The sequence below is a fragment of the Fringilla coelebs genome (assembly GCF_963513975.1).
Source record: "Fringilla coelebs genome assembly, chromosome: 5".
Taxonomy (NCBI): domain Eukaryota; kingdom Metazoa; phylum Chordata; class Aves; order Passeriformes; family Fringillidae; genus Fringilla; species Fringilla coelebs.
The window spans coordinates 27,475,253-27,498,337 of record NC_140033.1 but is presented as its reverse complement, the minus strand read 5'-3'; positions in this window follow the sequence as shown (position 1 = coordinate 27,498,337).

The following is a 23,085-nucleotide window of genomic DNA, read 5'->3' as shown; positions in this document are numbered from 1 at the left end:
CTTACCAGGTCATAGCATGTTGTCATTTTTTTTTTTTCTCTCTTATTCAGTGAATTCCAAATTCTGTTCTGGAATCCTGATGTCAGAGGAAAGTGATAAAATTAGAAATTTGGAAATAATTTTTTTTTTGTTTGCTTGTACATAACAAGTTCTTCTAGGAAGACAAACGTGAACTGAACTTTCTTTATAGTATGAAGGGCACTAAAGCCAAGTCTACCTCACTCTCTGGATGAATATATAATCAGTAATGGAGAGATGAGAGATTTCTGAAGGAGAGTGAGAGACCTCTTCTTTCTGTGGTAGATTGTTCTTGACTGGACATCAGGTGCCCACCAAGTGACTCTCTCACTCCTCTTCCATCAACAAGACAGATTCAGAAAATGCAGTGATAAGCTATGGAGTTGACATATCCATTAGTGTCACAGGCAAAACAAATTTGGCTTGGGGAGATGAATTCAATTCATTCAAAATTATTGGTAAACATAGTATTAAAAATAACAATTAAACTAAAAACTTCTTTCCCTCACCCCTCCTTTCTTCCTGGGCTGAACTCAATTCTTAACTCTTCAACCTCCTCATCTTGGAGCCTATTGGAATGGGCTTCTTCCAACACAGGGACAGCTTCTGGAGTCTTTTCACAGAAGCCACCCTGTAATCTGCCCCACTGCCAAGACTTCGTCATGCAAAGGCAATATGCTCTGTTTGCTTAAATCCCTATGTAGAAATGGGGGTCTTCTTTCTATTAAGTGTCTTCAACACTCCAGTTAAGAAAATAATAATTTTCAGAGTGTGGCTCATGTTTATCCTAACCTACATCCTCCTCAAATGTCCTTGTAGGAAGAAAAATTCAGCTTTTGACATAATGTAGGCCACAAATGTATCTGATTTTACCAAAGTAATAGAATTCTGTTAGCACTGGAAAAGAAATTAATCAGGTGAGATGAATCTTATGATAAAAGCTTGGCAAGAGTTCACAAAGGAATATTTGCCCCCAAAGCAAATTATCTATTGATTGTCACACAGAAACAAGCTATATATGAAGACAAATGGGCCCCAGAGTTCGAGTCTTACACAGGCCACCTCATCTCCTCAGCTCATACAGGGCCTCTTCGTCCTCATACCTTGCAGGCTGCAGGATATGGTCTGTCATATTTATTACACACCACAACAGTACAAATGTTTGTTATTAAAACAAACCATAAAGCAGCTGTATAAAGCCCAGAAAAAGTGCAAAACATATTTTATGGTGTTACTTTGAACTAATTTTCTCTGAATGAGTCAAGTTGGAGCAGGTTTTGAATACTGCTAAAGCCAGGTCTCTAAACCAGCAACATGAAAATGCATTTAATTTTCATTTCAGTTGTAATGGCTTCACTGTAATTCTGTTAACCTTGCTGTAATCCAGGGTAACTAAATTAAAAGTTCATCTGCATGCATAATAAATTTTATATTTGATACTGGTCCTGTCACATTATATATTAATGACATAGCAAGCTAAGGACTGGCTTAAGGACTTTGCCTATGGTATAAATTTCTTTTAGAGCAAAATAATCCCTTTATTAATGCTATATGTCTATCAGGGCTACACATACAATTTTGTTTGAAAGTCAGTCCTGGTTGTCTCCAAACCTTGAGGGAAACCATGTTTGAGTGGTAAATACAAGAAAAATGTCAAAACATATGCTAATGCAAGTGCAGCTGCAAACATGTCTAGTTAAAATGTCTGAACATCTAATGTGTTTATGCTTATGTGATGCATGTCTTCTAGCTATACACCTTAGTAGAACATTTCTGATTTTGACTTGCATGAGGCCAATTGAGGAAATAAATTGTTGTCCTTGAGTTCAAAGCAAATAGGATTTTAAATCTGAATATCTGTGTAGAGATTCTGGCAGTATAAAACAATGGGAATATAACACCTTTTGCCAGAGAAAGAGACATGAAATTCTCCGGACATCAACTGGTGTCTGAGTTCAAAGAAAAACAAGACACAAAAGTGACCAGAACAGATCCAGCTAATACCAGCTGCACAGATATGATTTAACTGATATGAGGATGACAAAAAAATTATGCACAAGTAAACGAAATAGCATTGGTTGATTCTCGGACACAGACACTGCTTGTAAAAGTAGTCAGATCTGATTAGTGAGGCCAACAAAGAGACAATTAAATGAGCCAAATAGAGGCCAGTCTGGTCATTTACAAACAGGAAACCTTCAATGATATTAAAACTCATCCAAATAAAAACCCTTGTAAAATCAGAAGCCAAAATACACAACCAGAAAAGGCATAAAGCAAGAAATTTGATTAAAGCCATTTGCCTTACAAATGGTGATGAAAGACCATCAATTAAATGTACTTGGAAAAATCACTCAGAATATAAACAGAGGCAGAAGAAGAAGAATGAGAAGCAATGCTCATATTTACAGCCCTTCAGAGCTAAAAAGAGCACTGCTTCTGCTTTGTGGGCTGAAGAATGCCTCTCAAACTTGCATCAGAGGGTCAGTTTGAAGTTTTGCTTTAGAGAGGCCAAGCAATACTGAAGATACAACCTTCAGTAATAAGCTGTATCATTACTATTAGGAATTTTTGACTTTAGAGTTGAATCTTCTAAAGCTCCTTTCCAACTACTGACTTTTTATTCCTTTTTTAGTAATGTTGAAAGCCTTTCTCCTTCCATCCAAATATTTGCTCCATATTTAAGCACCTACTCTCTTTGATCCAGTTAATTTCTTAATCTCTTTTCTCATAGATTGCTGTATTAGTTTATGAAGCTATACAGCCAAAGTCTTTTTCACAGCTTTCTGGATCATTTTAGAATTAATTTGAATTTTTTCTAATGATTTGTTGAATGGTGGATATCGTAAGAATAAATCGTATTCTACCACAAGACTTGCTTACTGTAACCATGGAGCAAGATAATTCAACTTTTGTAAGATTTTCTGTGGTAAATTTCACCAGTCATTACATTAAGAGTACATGAGACAATCATCTAACATAATCATCAAATAATTCAACTCACTTCTTTAAAAGGCTAAACATTCAGTTTTGCAAATATAGACTCTTTAATATGTTACCAGATACAATGTAACAGGACACTTTCTAACAGGAATTAAGGAACCACGTCTTCAAGAGCTTCAATCACTTTTGTAGCTCCTGTGAACCTCATTATCCATTGAACCTGCAATCTGTTATCTGTACATTTAACCACAGTGGCTTCAGTAGCACTGCCTAGATTATTTATAAAGGGGATTTAGGTATAGTGGAGGACACTTAACTAGAAGTACTCATGAAGAGCTCCCCTGCATCACTTAAAGCTTTGGATCCTCCAGTACGTAATTTTCAAGTTACATTATTTACGCCTTCCTAATTTCAAATATTCTGAGTTTAAATCAAGAAGAAGAATAATGCAAACTAACCACAGAATATTCCCATTGGTAGTAATGAGTTCTCCAAAATCATCTTTCATTAAAAAATATTTTATTCTTATTCTGGTTATAAATTACTGGGTTTGAGGTCTGGATTTTTATTTTTTCAAAAGAACCAACCTGAGGACTGTCTCTTGAAGTTATGCTTTGATTGGATTCAGAACCCTCTTCTCATCATGGTAGCATGATGGTTATAACAGGGTAGGACAAAAGAAGGAATGGAACCAATGGAACCAGTGCAGTGATCAACTTAATGAATTATATTTTTGAATTAGTTGTTGCCTTTAGTGGCATAGTGGCATAGCTACATAGACTGCACTTCTAGCTCCCTTTTTTTTTTTGTTTCTTTGTTGTTTTGGTTTTCTTCTTCTGCCTCAGTTTATATTCTGAGTCATTTTTCCAAGTACATTTAATTGATGGTCTTTCATCACCAATTGTTTTGCTTTTTTCATCACCATTTGCTTTGCTTTTTTTGTTTGTTTGTTTGTTTTGGTTTAGTTTTTTGGGGCTTTTTTGGTTGGTTGTTTTTTTTTTTTTGTTTCAAGCTCATGTGCATTTCTGACCTCGTTTGATTCCATAGGAAGAAATGTACTCTATTCCCATTGCTTTTTTCTGTGAAAGAAGATACAGGGGGAGACAGCAAGAAAAGAAACTACAAGGATATAACTTCAGGGCACAGAGAGGCAAAACCACAGGTGGAGTGCCCAGCTGCTGCAGGTTCCTTGCTCTGGTAAATTCACATCTGAGTAGTCAAAAAAAGGATGTTGCTAGACTTAAGTGAACTGTATGAGCTGCAGTAGTTATCCATGACTGCCCCTATCTTATTTTACATATGAAATAAAATGTGCAAGATTAGAGTACCTCCACAGTGTCACCCTCATCAGTAGTTAAATTTTAATTAACCTATGCACTATTCTTTATCAGGCCAGGGATACATGCATCATCAATGGGCTGAGAATAACTGTCTTTGAATCACAGCACCATGCTTTTCAGAAAGATAACATTTTTAAATAATATAGAATAATTTCATTATTTAAGACTCATCTGTTCTGTGGATACCTCCATGCTGTAGCTAAAGTGAAGATTTCAGATTTCCTGTAAATAAGAGTTACACATTTTGCATTCTTTATATCTTTTATCTGCAGTATAAACTAAGGTTGCCTAAAGTCCCTGTTGCCCTTATGAAAGCAAACATTTTGAGTCCTTTTGGGAAGAACCTGAAGGCATCTTCAAGGAATAATCCCCAGACTATTTTCTTTTTTCCCTACTTGATGTCAACGAAATGGCAAATAGAAAGTCTAAAGGATACCTGCAAAGATTGTTGCTGATGGCTTGGGTACATCACCAACTCCCAGTGCCATCCAGGAGTACCAGCAGGTTTGCCCCAGAGCTTGCCTTTGGCATGACTGAACAAGCAATCAAGGTAGATGCCAAGCTCTTCTGGCCTTGAGGCTACCCTGAGGGCTGCTCTACACAGTAACATAGACCCAGCATCTGGGACTCTGCAGGCGATCAGCGAAGCAGCCTGTGCTTTCAGAGCTGATGCTTCAGGCTCTTGGCACACCACTTATGTCTCGCTAAACAGTTCACACTTTCAAAGTACTCAGAAACTGATAGCAATAAGCCTGTTCAGCAACAAGATGAGAAAATATTGGGTGCAAGTGAGATAGTATTGGTGATCATTTTAAAGAGGAAAAAATTAACAGATATAGAGATAAATATTGGATGACTTTGACATAGAGTATAAAGCTGAATGACAAAGAGCCTGATCCTGTACTGGTGCTATGTATGACTGCTATTGTCTTTGATTTTGATCTTGTCCGTTTCTTGCATTCTTTTACTTTCTGACCATTAGAAAATTATCTCCTGTTTATTCAAGTCCTAAATAGCAAACTAGCATCTCAATACTTTTCTTACATATACGACTTTAAGGAGATATGGAAGTGAGAAAAATACTTACAATTTTGCCCCAGTATATATGACTGTTCAACAGAATCTCCTCTAGCTGGTCTTATTTGCATGCAAAACATGTAGAAGAAAAGCATGCAATGAATTTAATGGCTTTTTCTTACTCAATATACTAATTTATGGACTTATAAACACAACATAATTTTTTGAATAGTGCTGGAGAACAAGTTTATCAGCTCATTAAAATCTTGACAATATAAACTGCAATTAACAAAAGGGAGTGCAGTGTGTTACAGACTTTGTCATTCAGCTAAAGGTTTCTACCTATTTGCAATAATTTGAAATGCCAGATTGCAAGAGTTTAATTAGTTTAATTGTAGTTCTTGGTGTTCCAGATGAGTTCATACTTGGACAGTATTCTAAATATTTAAAATTCTCTTGGAGAATTGGATGGCATCAAGTTGCTGCTGAGAAGCAAGAAGCGGTAATAATGCTATGCAGTGGCATGTGATGGGGGATTTAAACAATCAAAGAAAAGTAACACCCACACATTTTGGATTAAAATTCACTTTTGGCAAATCTCAAAGCAGACTCTCTTGAATAGCATTTCCAATTAATCCATTATGAATTGTCTTAGTAGGGTATTAGGCTAAATTGTTTCCCATATAATTATGGGAATTAAGAATGGATTGAAAGAAGCTCTGTGGAAAGAGACTTGGGGGTGTTGGTTGACAAGATGCTCAATATGACCCAGCAATGTGCACTCACAGCCTAGAAAGCCAAATGTGTCCTCGGCTGCATCAAAAAAACCGTGACCAACAAGTTGAGGGATGTGATTCTGCACCTCTGCTCTGCTCAGGAGAGACCCCACCTGCATCCAGCTTTGGAGCCTCCAACATGAGCAGGACAAGAACCTGCTGGAGTGAGTCCAGAGGAGAGCCACCAAGATGGTCAGAGGGCTGGACCACCTCTCTGAAATCAGGCTCAGAGTTGGGATATTCAATCTGGAGGAGAGAAGGCTCTAAGAGGAGACTTCCAATACTTGAAGGAGGCCTATGAGAAAGCTGGAGAGGGGCTTTTATAAGGGTGTGCAGTAATAGGATAAGGGGGCATGGCTTTGAACCCAGAGAGAGTAGGTTTATATTAGGTATTAGGGAAGAAATTCTTGACTGTGAGGGTGGTGAGGCACTGAAACAAGTTTCCCAGAGAAGCTGTGGATGCTCCATCCTTGGAAGTGTTCAAGATCAGTTTGGATGGGGCTCTGAGCAACCTGTCTAGTGGAAGGTATCCCAGCCCACAGGGGGATTGGAACAAGGCAATCTTTTTAAGGTCCCCTCCCTTCCAAACTATGATTGTATGATAATTATCCTGTTCAAACAAGACCCTTGCTTAAAATCTCAGGCAAGTATGCAATATTTTAACTATAAAACATCTTTAGTATCTGTTTTAGAGTACATGGACCAAAGAAGTTAAATTCCTAGGGTCTATTAGTTAATACAGTACCATGGACATAAATTTATGGATTACTCGCAAGCATCAAACCACAGCTTTTAAATACAGAACTGAATAGAAATGAACATTACTTTCCCTGGTGTCATTCCACAGTACAATATCTGTACCAGATGCCATACACCTTTTCCCAAAAGTTACTATTAGTGGCTGTTTTCTTTCTATCTAATCACGGGATTTTGTTTGCTTGTGACTTCTAATCTTTGTTACTTGTGCAGAAGAATGGGTGTTCACAGGAACTTAATTTTGGAAAGCCTGAAAGCTTTCTATTCCTCTTGTAGCTTAATTTACCATTTAATCATGTTCCTAGTTACACCAAAGAGCTAGACATAGAGAGGGATTCTTTCCCTCATTTGTATTCAATTAAAAATTTGTATTTGACATGTATTTAACCATTCAGTTGTCATACTTGTTACAATGTGCACCCATGAAAATACTGACAAATTTACAGGTCACATATGACCTGCATTAAGAATGAAAATTACACCATGGGTAAAAGATAAATTTTGAGTAGCAACTTGTAAGCCTTATTCTCATGCAGAAATGGACATGCTTTAGCATGTATTTGGTCAGTGTTCCTGTTTTAGCACTTGGAAATTAGAAATTAGAAATTAAATATTCTTCCACTGTTTACCTAAAATAATGTGAACAGATCAAACACATTGTAGCAATGCTCATACATGTGAAGCTGTAACCCACAAAAGGTATGTCCTTGTGTGCCACTACTATTTTTCAAGAGTAAAACAATTTTCATTTAATCTGAAATATTACAATCAAAGTTTCACTCAAATCAAGTACTCAGAGAGGGAAAGTCTCAAGATTAAAATGAATTTGAAAGCTGTCTTCTCACCTCCATTAGTTCATAAATAAGTAAATGGATATTCCATTAGCTGAATACACTACTAGAAGTGTTGACAGGAAGAAAAATAATATTTTCTTCAAATGTTGAAGAAACCATATAGAAGGTGATTTCAAAATTCTTAATGGCAATTACTTGTAATGAAATTTGTGTTCATTGTGGCCACATTTCTCTTCACAGAGAAAAGCAAGGCACAACTTCCCAAAGATATTTCTAAGAATCTCAAAGAGGAACCTCAAAGAAAGAAAAAACAGTTCTTATGTCAATTACTGCTCGTCTTGTTGTTCACAAGTAGAACACATTGTAGAAGATTGTTTACCTGAAAGAAATTAGTAATTAAATTCTAGTATGTGTTTTGATTCATTGACCAATTGAATCCACGTGTGTGTGTCAGGAGTGTCAATTAACAGTCACAAAATTCTATTCAGTAAAGTTAAGTACTTGGGCAGATTCAGTTTAGATGTAATATAATATAGTGTAATATAGTATAAAATAATATACTATAATAAAGTAACTAATTAGCCTTCTAATATCATGGAGTTAGATGCATCATTTCTCCCTTTGTCAGGGGTTGCCTTGCTTCCGATAGTTCATTTAGTCAGAAAGAGAAATATCTCAAACAAAAGCTCCTTGTCTGACTAAAGCAGTTTGAACTTCGGCTACAAAATACTCCCAGTAACTCAGTTATGTACAATGTTATACAGAATTATGTTGACAGCACTGACCTCTTTGTTAAGCCCATTTAATTATATGTTCCCACTTCATTTCATCAACTTTCCTCAGCCTCATGAAGTCACTCCATTTCTCCTTCTTGTCTAAATTTACCACACCAGAATATAGACTAATACTTACTTTCTCATCTAACAAAAATGAGGAACTAAATGGCTTCAGATAGAACCTTCTTTTGCTGTCACAGAAGAGTAGTGTTTGACTGAGAGCTCTTTAGAATTTGAACTGACCTTCACTGTTTGCCTACATAGCTTATTGCACTCTGTAGCAATATCATGAGGAAAATAAAATACACAGCACATTTTGTTGGCGTTTTTTTTAATAATTATTGGATGATTAAATAGAAACCTACATATGTAACTTTTTCTTTATATGTTTGAGAACTTGACTCACTGCGGAGGAACTGAACTGATATGTCACAAATCAACACCTGGAAAAAATTACTCCTGCTCCTCATATTGGGGGTTGTGGTTTCTAATGCAGTTTTCAGTTAAAAAATATATTTCTGTTTATGGTGGAAATTTTAAATTTTTTTAAAAGATATTTCTATGCAATTATGTTTGCTCCATTATGGGGTCATTGAAACACAAATTATGACAATGAAGATATAAATTGTGATTTCAGTTGGTGAGTAATTTCAAATATCAAGTGTGTTCAAACAGTAATATTATCTGTGAGGAGATCATAGAAAGCAATATATTGTCAGTTTGATTGCTATATTTCACGGCAATCATAAAATCTTTTTCTCCAGTAAAAAAAACCAACTGTAATCCTACAGAAAAATAAGGACATCTCTCCTTTTCCTAGGGGTATTTTTTTTTTCATTTAAGAACAAGCTGATTCTTTCAAACTACAATACTTTGAAAATTCTAATACTATCAGCTGTTAAGGCGATGTTGCCTACAGTTCAAGTATGTCATGTCTTTGTTCCAAGAAAAGTGCTTGGAGTTACATGTCAGATTTTTAAGTTCACAGGAAATATGAACTTCATAAGATTTGTCTTGTCTCACTGCAATAAAACTGGTATAAATTAGTGTCTTTTTCACCCAAAGAATGTTTTCCATTTTTAAACATCTTTGACTTGTGTCAAGATCGTTCCTCAAAAGGTTGATACCTTTCTTTTTGCAACAAAGTGAATATCAAAAAGAGCAACAAAAGGAAATTGGAAAAAAAAAAGAGGATACATTTTTGAATGAAGAGGTAGATCTTTATAATTTCTGTAAATTGAGACAGAAGAGGTGAGTGGGTAGAAGAGATTTGTATGGACTTTTTAGTGCAGTTTGACAGGAAATTAAGCACCTTTATATATGCTCATCTATCATGCATTCACCTTTATCTCTTGACATGTCCTTAGTAAATGGTGACATTTGGAAACAGTTCAATTAAAGTCACTGTGTTCTGGGTAATGCTGGAAACACTGTGTGTGAAATAAATAACTTGCAAATTGCATTGCATGAATATCACTACTGAAACAGCAAGTACTGTCATAACAATGACTGTGTATAACAAAGTTGAATGAATACTGACTATGATAGTTCTATGGTCAAAGACCATTGTAACCTTATTGTTCAAGATTCATAAAAAGTATGTCTATGCTAGAAAGAAGACTAAACTTTTCTGTTAGCTGAAATGCATTGAGAGGTAAAAGAAAAAAAATAATAAATTCTCTTCTCACAGCTTAATTTCATAGTTAAAGGAAGAGTTTTCCCTTACTTTGGTGTAATTTTTTTAAGGTAAATCCATACAAAGGGAAAATGTCTCGGTCTCTTTTCTGTCTTTTTTCTGCAGCTGGTTGTGAAATATGTTTAGAGCCACGCGGGGGGAGAAGGGAACCTTTAAATATTAGTAATTATACATACATTCTACTCCTCCACCAGATTTCCTTTCCTGTGATATAGGTAAGGTCATATCACCTGTTACACTCAATGTAGAGAAAACATATAAAAGCATTATAGACAGTAGCCTGACTAAGGGACTAAAATGGAAATTCAAACATGGGGTACTTCAAACTAAAAGTTCCAGAAAATACAGCTGTGGAATTCCTAGATCAAAGTATTTTCATTTTCAGTTCTTTGTAAAAGACTTGGAAATCCTTTCCCAGGCCAGGGTGGGGGATGGTGGTGATGGTGAAGGGGATGGGGCTATGTGGAATTAAAATAACATTTTTAAGATAATAAAATGCGGGAAGTGACATTTTCCAACTGGCTTACACATTAAGGGTGCGTGCAAATACATAAACAAGACTGTATTTTGCCTTTTTATGTTCTTTGTTTGGCATATATCAAGGTATTTTAGAAAAAGAGGAGTCTATACCATAGGATTGCTGGTATATTTATTAGGGAATCTTTAAAACTTCTCAGACGTACTTAATTCTTGAAGAAGCTTCTGTCCAGGTCAACAATACTCTATTAACTGAGATTTTGAACCAAGCTATGCAAAGAACAATATTGAAGAGGTACTTTCTCATCACAGTCTGTAAAACTGCTATAGAAAGGAAGTTTTCAATCAGTTCCCATTTTACAAATATCACAACTTTTTTATTGTCATGTGGCCAACTGCTCTCCATTTATGCAGAAGATATAAATAAATCTAGGTTGTTAGAAATTATTGCTATATTGAAGATTGGTATATCATGTATGCATGGTTGGTCTTTTGGCAATCCAGTCTTAAAATCCAGTCATAAAAATGCACAGTAACACTACAGGTGTGCCAGGTGTCGTACATAATGTAAGACTCAAGACACTGGTTCATGACTCACACACCCTTTCACACACATTAATGCAATTGTGCAGCAGTCCTACACTTTTTTCCCTGACAGGAATTTGATCAAGCTGACAATGATGGTCACTATGTCAGAGTGAACAGCAAGCACTGGGGTGTATATTCTACTAGTATAAAACATATACCAGAGCTTTGTGGTGGTTATGTCCTTCTTATTGACAGTCAATCCAGCACAACCAATCTGTTTTGTTCAGTTGTTGCACACTTTGAAATGTCTGATGGATCAAAACCTTATTTCCAGCCAAGAGTCAAAAGAGAACCAGGAGCAGCTGATGTGGTATAAAGATCAACAAAAAAGTGATGTTAAATCTTGTGAGCTCTAATGTGAGCATATTAGCAAGTAGGTTCATGCTAACTGTGCATATGTTGAGATTTTGAATACAGATTACACATTGAAGTGTCACTTATTGTACAGTGGTATAACATTTTAACAGTAGAAAAAAATACTCAGTAGAAAGTACGCACTTTCATTGTTTCAATTACCTCAACAAATCCATATTATTATTCATAACTTTATGCAAACTATGTAAGTCCAATGTGCGTTAAAAACAATATTTATATAAGTAAAATGCCTCTGCTCCATGAAACATAAGACTCATACCCAACTGGTATGAAAAAATGAAAACTGTAGATCTCTGAAGAAAGCAAATAACCAGATATGTAGACCAAGATGCAGCAAAGGAGACAAGCCTCTGCCAAAGGGAGAGAGCTAGTGAGCTGATCCTCTGCATCCCACCTCTTCAACTATAAAAAAAAAGGAGTTCCCCAGTGTCTTAGACTGACTACTTTACTTTGGCAACTAATTTGTTGAATGCTGAGTGTAATACACTACACTCAAACTTGTTTTTTCTTAATTTTCTAAGTTTTTGTAAGAAATTAAGAAAAAAGTCCATATCTAGTCCCATTCGTCCAGCTTTTGCTCTGGTAGGGTGATGATGCCCATTGTAACATTTCTTATGAGTACAGTAAATCACAGGAAAATACTGGTTAAAAAAAGGATGATCTGTATCTTTATGGCTTTGTGTGTGTTTCCAGTATGGGTTTCTTTTTAAACTGGTCTTGGCATTTACTAAGAAACTCAACCTAAGATAAATAGTGAGTACGCTTCCCCATATGGCATGTTTCTCCCTTTTTATATCTCTATATGCACACCACAATTTGATTTTTGAGTGGTGTGGTTTGTAAAGCTGTATAAGTAGGGACTGATAGGCTTCTGTTATGGGAAATTAAATAAAAGGGAGAGAAAGGCCAATTCAGGATGCCACAAAATCATGGACAGAGATAATATAGAGGGCAATTTTTAACCTTCAGCTTAGAAGAGAGTAGGTTAAAAATAAACTATAATAAAAATTGTGAGCAGAATTATTACAGGAAAATTACAAAGCATGGATCTTTTAAAATTTTTTTAATATTAGTGTAACATTTTTCCTCCTTCACTCCTCCCTTATTCAGTTTTTATAACTTGCAGTTAGTTTAAAATTAAACTATCTTCTAAAGTCTGAGAAAATGTCAGTGCATTTGATCTACAAAGCATCCAGCATGCCTCAGAATGCTGTATAAATAACATGGAGGTCTAATTCTGTGCTCAACCTCAAGAGATATCAGAAGGAGCAAAAAGATGATTTTAAAGTTATTTTTATTCTGTTTAGTTTTTGCTTTGACTGAGAACAGATGGTATGTTGTAACTATCTTTTCAAATGAGCTGAATGTCTACAGGTTTGAAAGTTTAAGGTAAATCTCGTTGTTATACTCTGCATGAAGGAGAGCTATAGAAAGGCCTGTGCAAGTACAGGGTAGTTTCTGCACTAGGTGAATCCTCTGCTGGGGTGTTAAAACATCTTTATTAACTGCAGTGACATACCTGGGGCAAATATATGAGGCCACATTGTTCTTTAAAGACCCAGAAGTGCAGCTGGCCCTGTTTGTCAAGACAAATAGGTGCCAGAGATGAGAAGCCACATGGAAGCCTGTTTTCCAGCTGGCAGATTTAAAAGGCTTCCAGTCAAAAAGAGGATTCATGCAGAGAGTAGCTTATTAGCTAGAGGACAGAAGAGACTAGCTGCCTGATTTGAAAGGTTCTAGAAATTGTTTTCTTTTCCCTTTCTCTAGAGGAGATGGGATTGTTCTCTCTGTTAGCTTGATGGTTAATCAAAGTCATGTGTATTCTGTAGCTGAATTGCTCTGGTCCTCATATCAGGCTTTGACCAGTGAACAAACACTGCACCACAAAGTTTTGAATCGATATGTTTTAACTCAAAGGAGATTAGTCACAGAGGCTGGTTTTCTTGGTTTGTTTCTTCCACTGTGTTTTCTTTACCCTCAACACAGAAACAAAGCCTCTTTCAGAAAGAGCTTAGAAAATATCTAAGTTAGACTGGTTCAGTCATCCTTGAAGGACTTTCTTTTCTTTCTAAGGAAGCTCATTAGATTAGTTGTCACTTTCATCTGAAGTACGTTCTTTTGGATATCTTTGTCTGTGTAAACTGCTCTAAGAAATGTGATGTTAAATATTTTGTCAATTTTAGAAGGCTCATTGAAGCAAAATTCTGTGCGCTAAGCTTAAGCCTTGCAAACTGCTGTCTGTATTTTTCTGTTCAAATTCATAGAAGCCTTCAATATTGTCTAAAGGAAAACAGAATTTAGACAAATCATTGAAGCATTCATTGTAGTATTATTCAATTAGCATTTATTGTAGGATTATGAATACTTCAATATTCCATATAGTCCCAAAAGAGTTGTGATGTGAGTTTTTCTAGGTGGGCAGAGAAATGACTGACACTAAAACTGTTGGTTTTATTTCAGTGTCCAAGTGATAATAGAAGCCTTGAAAGCACACTTTAAAAGGAACAGATTTTCTTAGAGGCTGTATTTGTTTGTTGGTTAGATGGATTCAACTGTACAAGGTTGTTAAATCTTAAAATGAAAGATGAGGTGCAGATCATTCAGCTTAAAAACATGTGTTATGATCCCTTTTGTAGTGAACATTTAAAAGAAGAAAATGCATCATCAAGTCTTATATTTTATGTGGCAACTTGAATAAATCTGTTACCTTTGGTTCAAATTCTTTGCCATTCTGGATTTGACTAGTGGCTGATTACTCTTATACTCTTTGCCTCCAGCAGGAGGCAAAATCTTAAAGGTAAGGAGAAGTAGGAGGAAAGCAAAAGCACCTGGACAATCAGCATCAGATTCTACATGACTTCATACAGTTTTACATAATTATTTAGTTTAGAATTCTTCTCATCTGTGAGCGACACATAATCCTGAAGCTGGGTCATATGATATTTGTCTTTTGAGAAGCTCCTTTTCTGTGGATGCCACAGAATATTTCTATCATAAAGCCCTCCATGTGAGACTAGTTCTTTTGTGCATGAATTGCTATTAATCCTTGGTGACTTCAGTAGTTTTTTCCAGAGATCCATAAAGTCAGTGCATGACTATCTGAAATTCTGCAGGTTTTTTCTATGTTTGTAGAATTGATTTCACTGGCATTTACTGCACCAGTTTGCTAAAAATCTATGGTGTAGGCCTCCATGCATACTCCATTCTACTGTATTTTTCCATTTGAATACATGAACTTCATTCTTTTCACCTATTTCAACAGAAATCTGCCAGAGACATTAATACTGATGTAAATGATATATTTAGCAATTGAACCAAAGCTTTATAGGAGGAAATATTGTCTGTGAGACATTTTGTTTTGACTGAACTATTCTCAGATACCACCTGACAGATAGCAAAACCTTTCTATTTCCTGAATATGCTTTGGCAACATGCCTTTTGATTTTCTTCGTTCATGGTCACAAATATCTGCTGTTTTCTGTCTGTGTGGAGCTTGATTATTTCTCATCCCTCTCTCATTCTGCTGCAAATGATTCTGCCATTTGATCTTCTCCCCCTATGTTTCCTTCTTGTCTTCTCTTTTCTCTACTGGGCTTTGTGTATGTGTGTGTGTTCTTTATTTTCTTTTCTTTGTTTTCTGTTTTTTTTTTTTGGTTGTTTTTTTTTTTGGTATGAGTTTTTTTGTTTGCTTCCTTTTTTTTGTTTTGTTTTGGTTTTTTTTCCTTGTTTTTTTTTTCTTTTTGTTATATCACTGCAGTCCAGCAAATTTGCTCTTGAACTGTTAGACTTGCAACTATCTCTTCCTCTGTCATGCATGCATGGTAAATATCAAAGTCCAAAAGTCTGTGCTCTAGGTATTATTTTGCACCCTTGTGTCCTCCATATCTTTAAATGTCAATGTGTTCCACGCTCCTTTTTACCCTTCTGTTATGGTTTAATGCCAGGCAGGAGCCAAGTACCATGCAGCCACTCACACAACCAGCAGCATCAAGGAGAGAATTGAATCATGAGGGTAAAAGGTAGAAAACTTGTGGGTTGAGATAAAGGCAGTTTAATAGGGAGAACAAAAGCCATGCACACAAGCAAAACAAACCAAGGAATTAATTCACTTCCTCTGAGCAGGCAGGTGTTCAGCCATCCCCAGGAGAGCAGAATCCTGTCACATGTAATGGTTACTGGGGAAGACAAATGCCTTCACTCTGACTGCCCCCCCCACTTCCTCCTTCTTCCCCCCACTTTATATACTGAGCATGATGTCATACAGAATATTCCTTAGGTCAGCTTGGGTCACCTGTCCAGATTGTGTCTCCTCTCAGCCTCCTGTGAACTTCCCCAGCCTCCTGTCTCTTCCCCAGTGTGGCAGTATGAAAAGCAGAAAAGGCCTTGGCTCTGTGTAAGCCCTTCTCAACAATAAAAAACCCCCATCTCTTTATTAGAAATCCTGTGTTCAGCACAAATCTAAAACACAGCTCCATAAGAGCCACTGGGAAGAAAATTCACCCCAGCCCAAACCAGCATACCTTCATCTTTACTTCCTGGAGCTTTACTTTGCTAACCTCGCCAGATGATACTAAAAATACGAGAAGCCTGTATGTGCTTTCTGATTAATGACTCTCAAGTCGGGCTGGTTTTTTACAAGAACTTATTTCTGTTGCTTTCTCTCCTTCCTTAGGTCACTGCCAGTATCGTCTGTGGGCATCATCACTTTTCCTTCCCTGCAGACACCTCTGAAGAGGAAAGATAATAATTGGAAAAACTGTCACCTTTTAAGTACTTTTTACACAATTTCACATACCTGTATAACCATACTGTTGCACTAAAGAAGAAATTTTCTTCTTAAATTGATTGGTAGTCATTTGAAAGTTCAAATTCCAAGCCAATATGAAAAATTTTAATTGCTTGCATATTATTCATCAAAATGACTGGTAACAGTAGCCAGGCACATATTCAAACCTCATTAATGTAGCTGGTCAAGGGATCAACAAACATGTTTAGAAAGAATTGGGAAATTAAAGGTATTTGGTAGTTTACCCAAATGTTTTGGATTGAAATATTTATGCAAATTCAAAATTTGCATAAAAAGTTTGCTTGGTTGTAGCGTTCAACAACAGCAAAGCAAAAAAACAAAGAGAGGATTTCTTCACCTACAGAGTTCTAATCCAGTAATTCTGACATATAATTTGAGTGCAGTCACTGGAAGAGGTTTCACAACAACTTTCAGGGCTGCATTCTTATTTTTTATGTATATACATTTTAGTTTAAACATCTTAACAAAGCTGAATTTAGGTTGAGATATTTAAGCATCCTTTTTCTTTAATTTTAATTTTCTTGAAACATGACAATTACATCTCAAAATAAAATCAAAAGTACAACAACCATCAGCTTTTATCTAAATGCTTACTAATACACAGTCTGGCCAAGGAAAATCTGTCATTCATCTCTGTGCTACTTAAAATAGTCATTTTAGTATTGGCAGCGCTGATTAAAGAGCAAACTTTTAACAGCAAAGCATCACAAAAATGAAGTTCAATATAAATGAAATTTTTGTGTGTGTATATATATATATATGTATTCATACATGCCTATATGTATATACATATATATATCTATCACAACTATTTATAAATCTTTATATATACATATATTCATAGACTTTAGCTAACACTTGAGATCTATTATAAAATTGATCTCCTTAATGTAAAGTATAAAAGAGGGGGAAAAGTGAAATTATCAAAAATATTGTACTTACTGAGTTTTGAGATTTTATCATTGTTTTTATTTCTTTAAACCAAATCTATGTCTGCAATGTCACCCTTTTCAAAGTGGAGAAGACTAATTGGGTAATAAAACCAATCATGTACATAGGGCTGGATTCTAAGCCAGTCACAATCAAAGTGTATGTTTCCATTGATCTTTCACCTGCTGAAGTGTTACCAGGTATCCACAACACTGAAAGAATGATAGCAGAGTAAAAACAGAGAATGCTTATTCTTTTTTTAGCCTGTTCCTTAAGTGTAACATGATTTTAACAGGTATAAAGCTTTTCTGGGGAGGAGAATTTAAGTTGTCAGAGGCACTGTAATGTCAGCTACTCTTTTCCTTTCTAGTAGTTATAAAGATATTAATAAAATCAGAGAAAAATGTCATACACTTATGAAAAGAAAATAGTTCCAACAGAAGACTACAGAATATAGTTACGAGGTATTCCCCTTTTCAGTAACTCTCAGAAGCATTGGAATTCAAGCATGACATAGTTCAGGTAAGTTCTGCTTTTGAAAAAACTAGTTTTTAAGCATGTATTCTGTACATTATTAACACAATAATTTGAGGTGCAATCAGAAATGCAAGACTACATGTATAACGCAATTAGTTTTTACCTCGTCATTAAATTCCATTCTGATGGAAATTAACAGAAACAGAAATCTCATTATTTATACAGAACTATATTTTTAATTTGATTTGATACCTGTGAGGATCTATTCATTTCAGAAGCAATATAAAAGGTTGTAACTCACCTCATGGTTTGATTCATACCTCCTCTACCCATCAGTGTACGTCTTGCCTGCTGGCTAGAATCAAGGTAGAAGCATTTGGAAAAGAAGTGTTTTTGGCAATTAGAAGAACTAATTTTCAGTAAGTGTGCTTAGCATAATCAGCAAGCAGCTTTCTGTAAGATGTTTAGTTGGAAATTATTCCTTCACACCATAAGAATATGTTAAGTGAGTAAGAAATCCCATTTCAGACTGGGGTTTTGCCAGCAACACTGAATTCACACAGAGGGAGATTTTTTTTGGCATGAAAAGCTGCAACAGTCTTAACTCTCCTCCCAAACACAGACGCTCTCATCTTCTTTGCAGTTACAGTGAACTTGGACTGTTTGCTCAGTAGCAAGAAAATCTCTTAGCTCATGCCTAAGTGAAAGAAGACTGATATCACAGGTAAAATAGATTCTGATCCTCTAGATATAGTAGTCTCTGACAGTATGCTGAAAATCAGTGGCATTTAAATGTGACAGTAGTCTGAGTTGGTAAAGTAAGTTGTTAAATCTTCAAGTCTAAAAAATTTTTAATCCCCAAATTAAAATCATGAGAAAAAAAAGCACGTTTTACTGAGATTCATCAAGTCACTTATCAAAACCAAAATGTTTAGCAGTTTTATTTCTCTCTTTAATTCCTTCGGCAGAATAATTTTTTCCAACACAATCATGTCCATTGGTCTTTTCTGTTCAAAGAGTACACTCATCTTGACTAAAATCATGTGGTTTAGTACCTGTAATAAGATCCTAATAGTGCCTTTGAGCGTGGATAGAGAGCAAATAGGGTGGCTTTTTCTGTTTTACAGGCATGTTGTCAAAAAAAAAAAAAGTTTAAAATTCTTACCTTTGTATTTCAAGCAGCTGGAGGGCCTTATCTGAGTTGCACTATCTGTCCTACAGAAAGTCATCCCATAAAGTCAAAGCTCCAACTTTCTGCCTGATTTGAAGCTAAAAACCACCCATATTTTCTCATGGTATTTGCTTAACATTTTTTGAAATGTTCTTTCTTCCACTGAGAGAGAAGGTCAGAGCCGAATTGTTGAGATGGATTTGTTGAAACTTTTCTAGAGGAAATGTTGGTCTTATGCAAGGTCAGAATCAGAATTTAATTTGCAAAATCCCAGTGAAGATAGGCAAAACCATGGGTTCTGAAGGGAGGTTAGGAACTTTCTTATTGTTGAAGCACAGTGGAACTTTAATCCTGTTTGCTTTGAACAATGAGTTCATTGGCCTGATAATGACTTCATAAACTATCCAATGAAAAAATCCAGTGCTGTAATTAAGGAAATGACACTGCAGCCATACTAGCCTCTTTTTAGAAGCAAAAATTTGCAAGCAAGCTAACAAAAGATTAGTCCAAATAATAAAAAAAGAATACTGAAGTCAAACTATGTAGTAGGTTCTTAAATACAATGGCAGAAAATGTCACTTCTTTATCATATCTTCACTACAGGGCAAATCACATCTGCATTTAAAACATGACATGCTTGGAAAAACATTGTCTTGTCTTTATTATAAGAAAATAATTTTATGGAATTACATAGGATTAAGAAGCCCATGAGTAAATCTGACTTGATCATCACTCTAATAGCATATTAAAATTGTTTACTGGGAGAAGGCCAGGATAGAAAATCAGGAAAAAAAGGAAGAAGTTAAAACTCCTTAAACTTCAAAGAAGTAATTAAGTTAGTTTTCTACAGACTAGTGTATCATGAACCTGATTCTCACAGGACATCTCAGTCAATTTAAAAGTTTGTTTGCTCTATCAACTTACAGGAACCATGATGCTCCTATCAGCATCTTGTTTTTTTATCAGACTCTGTGAAATGTACTGAATCATTACTTTTAGTGAGGATTCCACACCATCTAATTGTGAGGTTTTACACTGTACAGTAACTATGGACTGATTAACCCTTATTTGTATTAAAAAACGGAATCTTGTTGCAAAGGAGTATTCTGAGGTCATAAATTAGGTTTCTCTGGGAGGCACTTAATTCTGTTATCTCTGTAAGACAGGAAACCTAGGCTAAGACATGCTCTGCCTAGTGGTACAGTATAATAACTATAGTCAGTATAAATACCTCTCCTAATACTATGTGCTCATAAAATTAGAAGTGACCTAGGCCCTCCTGGATTGTCAATGCAGTTATTTCCCATCAAATACAACCCTACCATGTAATACTTTTCGTATAAATATGTACATTGTTCTGCTTCTAATTTGTACTTTGACTATTATGGACAGATCCTCACTACTAAAATGATAAGAAATATTTTTATTCTTTCCAGTAAAAAATTATGGTGGAAAAAGATTTAAAAAGTGACTGGTCCAAAGAGAAAAGAAAAATAAAACTCTTTTAAAACATTCATGGACATTGAGACATGTTGAAACTATAATACTATTTTTGAGGGGAAAGATTCTCCCTCCTACAATAAACTTGTTGACAAGCAGTAACATTTATTGAGCATCTGAGAGAGCATTCTCCTTACTGACAAAGGGCTTTTGGCAGATAACTTTAATGATCTAAAAATCTAGGCAGTGTGTTCCTTGAGCGGCTGCAAAAGTGAGGCAAATCAGAATTAGATTGCATTTTTGTGTTTCTTTTAAACATTGCCCTTAGAATAAGCTTACATGGAAAGTCTTATTCTTTATAAAAGAAATTCATGCTCCATCCATGGAAACTTTCAAGGCTAGACAGAACTTTCAGCAACCTGATTCAGTTGAAGATGTTCCTGCTTATTGCAGGGAGAGCTGGATGTGATTACTTTTAAAGGTCCCTTCCAACACAAACTACTTTTTTGTTCTATGATCAGTCCTTATATAAGGAGAGCCTACTGGGCTGCCTACAACTAGAAACCTATTTTCAAGTAGTTGTATATACACTGATTGAATCCCACCATCATATACAAGGCAGCTTGTGGTGGATGGAGGAGAGGCAACTATAACACATCTATCAGAAGTAAAGAGATTTAGTAGTGTGTACCACAACCGATGCGTTCTGTTACATAAGAAAATACAGAAAGCAGAAATTTGTTCTTAAACCCCGGGGGTGAATTATTTGCTTTGTGAGACCTATTTTCAATTTATTTCAATTTTTCCTTAGATGTCAAAAGCACTGAAAGTTTGCCCATAGGTGTTGCTATAAACAATTCCGTCTTGCTCCAGTATACCAGAGGTGAAAGTCTCCTCTTTAGATTTATACATGTGAGAGAAATTCCCTATATACATTGAGGTATGAAATTTTAGAACCCTAAGAATAAGAGACCCCAGTGATCCTAATCAGCTTCCCCTGGAGACCCACACCCACACCCGCATCCTTCCAAACTCCCAGCTCACCTGCCTGTAAGGGGCACTCTTGCCCTAACTCTGGGATCCTGAAATACTAATTTCTGTTGCTTGTTTCTCTTAAATACTTAAGTAAAACACCTTAAAATTATAAGATTTGTGGCCAGACTCTTTTTGACTATATGATGTTTATATCCTTAGTTTACAGTAAGATGCAGCATCCTGTAGTCTCCAAAACACTCAGAATTTAAAATCCACATAAGCATTTCTGTAATGTGAAATCTGTTCTGAACCAAATCCCTTGGATAGTAGTATAACATATCATAGAAAATTTTTATTTATTTGCTTCTTAGTATAGAATTACTCAGTAATATAAGGTAGATATAAACCCCTTTGTGATGAAAAGGCACTAAAATGCCCCTGGCTGGTTAATTATTACAGTTGAAAAAAGAGGCTCAATTTGGGATAGGGTGGCAGGTGGCAAGGGCCCCAGGAGCTTCCCCTTTCATCTGGCTACCATTTTCACTCTGCAAGAGCATATGAGTGAGAGTGTGTGTTCCAGGGAACCACGTGGAATGAAATAATCCCCTACAGAAATGGAATGTAATGAGGCTAGCCACTGGGCAGTAAAATATCAGTGTCTGTCTGACAGTTTGGGAATTCACCAGTTTTGGGCCTCTATGATGCCCAATAAATGGAGTTATGGAAGGATTCTTCTTCTCTATTTCATTTTCTTGCCTAAAGACAATCCTGTCTCAGGTTAGACAGATCTCTGCTTGCTTGTCAGTCCCTACTGACTTCACCTGAAGTCACATAAAACAGTATACAAGAAAGCAGCATCAGACTCAAGTAGAAATTACTAAATTCTTGCTCGATATCAAGCCATATGCACCTTGGTTTGAGATACATTAGTGATCCCAAACAGCCCTGAAGCCTTTGACAGTCTTTGACACTGGAACAAGTAGCAGCCCATGGCCTGTGTTTATATCGTTAGTATTTCACATGTTACAGCAGAGAAGTCATGTGCAAAATAGCCTGATCAGTGGTAATTACTGATTGGTGCTGAGGAACTGCTCAGAAAACATGTGATTTGGCCCGATTCAAAGCAATGCAAGGGATCATCCTAAGAAATTCAAAGTGGCCAATAAAGAGCCTGCTGAAAGATGTGCTCCTTGTCAGAAAAAAGATTCCAAAGTGGCTTTGTCAGCTGAGTCTTCCATTTGCTGTAGATAGTGAGTGAGCTAACAGGTGGGTATGGATTAACAGGAAGGGCAAACATATCCCGCCAAATGCCACATGACAATACACCTTATTTCATGGCCATGGCCCAGAAAAGCAGTCCTGCAGCTCCAATGACTCATGAGGATATGCTCGTTGCTCAACATAGATCACAGGATCAGTACGTATGTGAAGTCTGTTTGCTGGCACATGTACCAGTATTTGGTAATTAAGGGGAGTAAATTTTATACACTTCATTGCTCTATTAATGACAAGCCCACAAATAGCGTCACTGTTCCAGTCAAAATCGTAAAAGGAATCATTGCCTTTTCTTCTGGAAAATAATGCAACAACTTACAGAAGTTAATATTGCATTGTGGATTTTATTGTTGTACTTGAAATTCTACAGTAAATATTAAAGCTTAATTTAATATAAATTTAAATGTTACTGACAGGAATTATTTCCAAGTTTCCATTTCTCACAGAACATAAT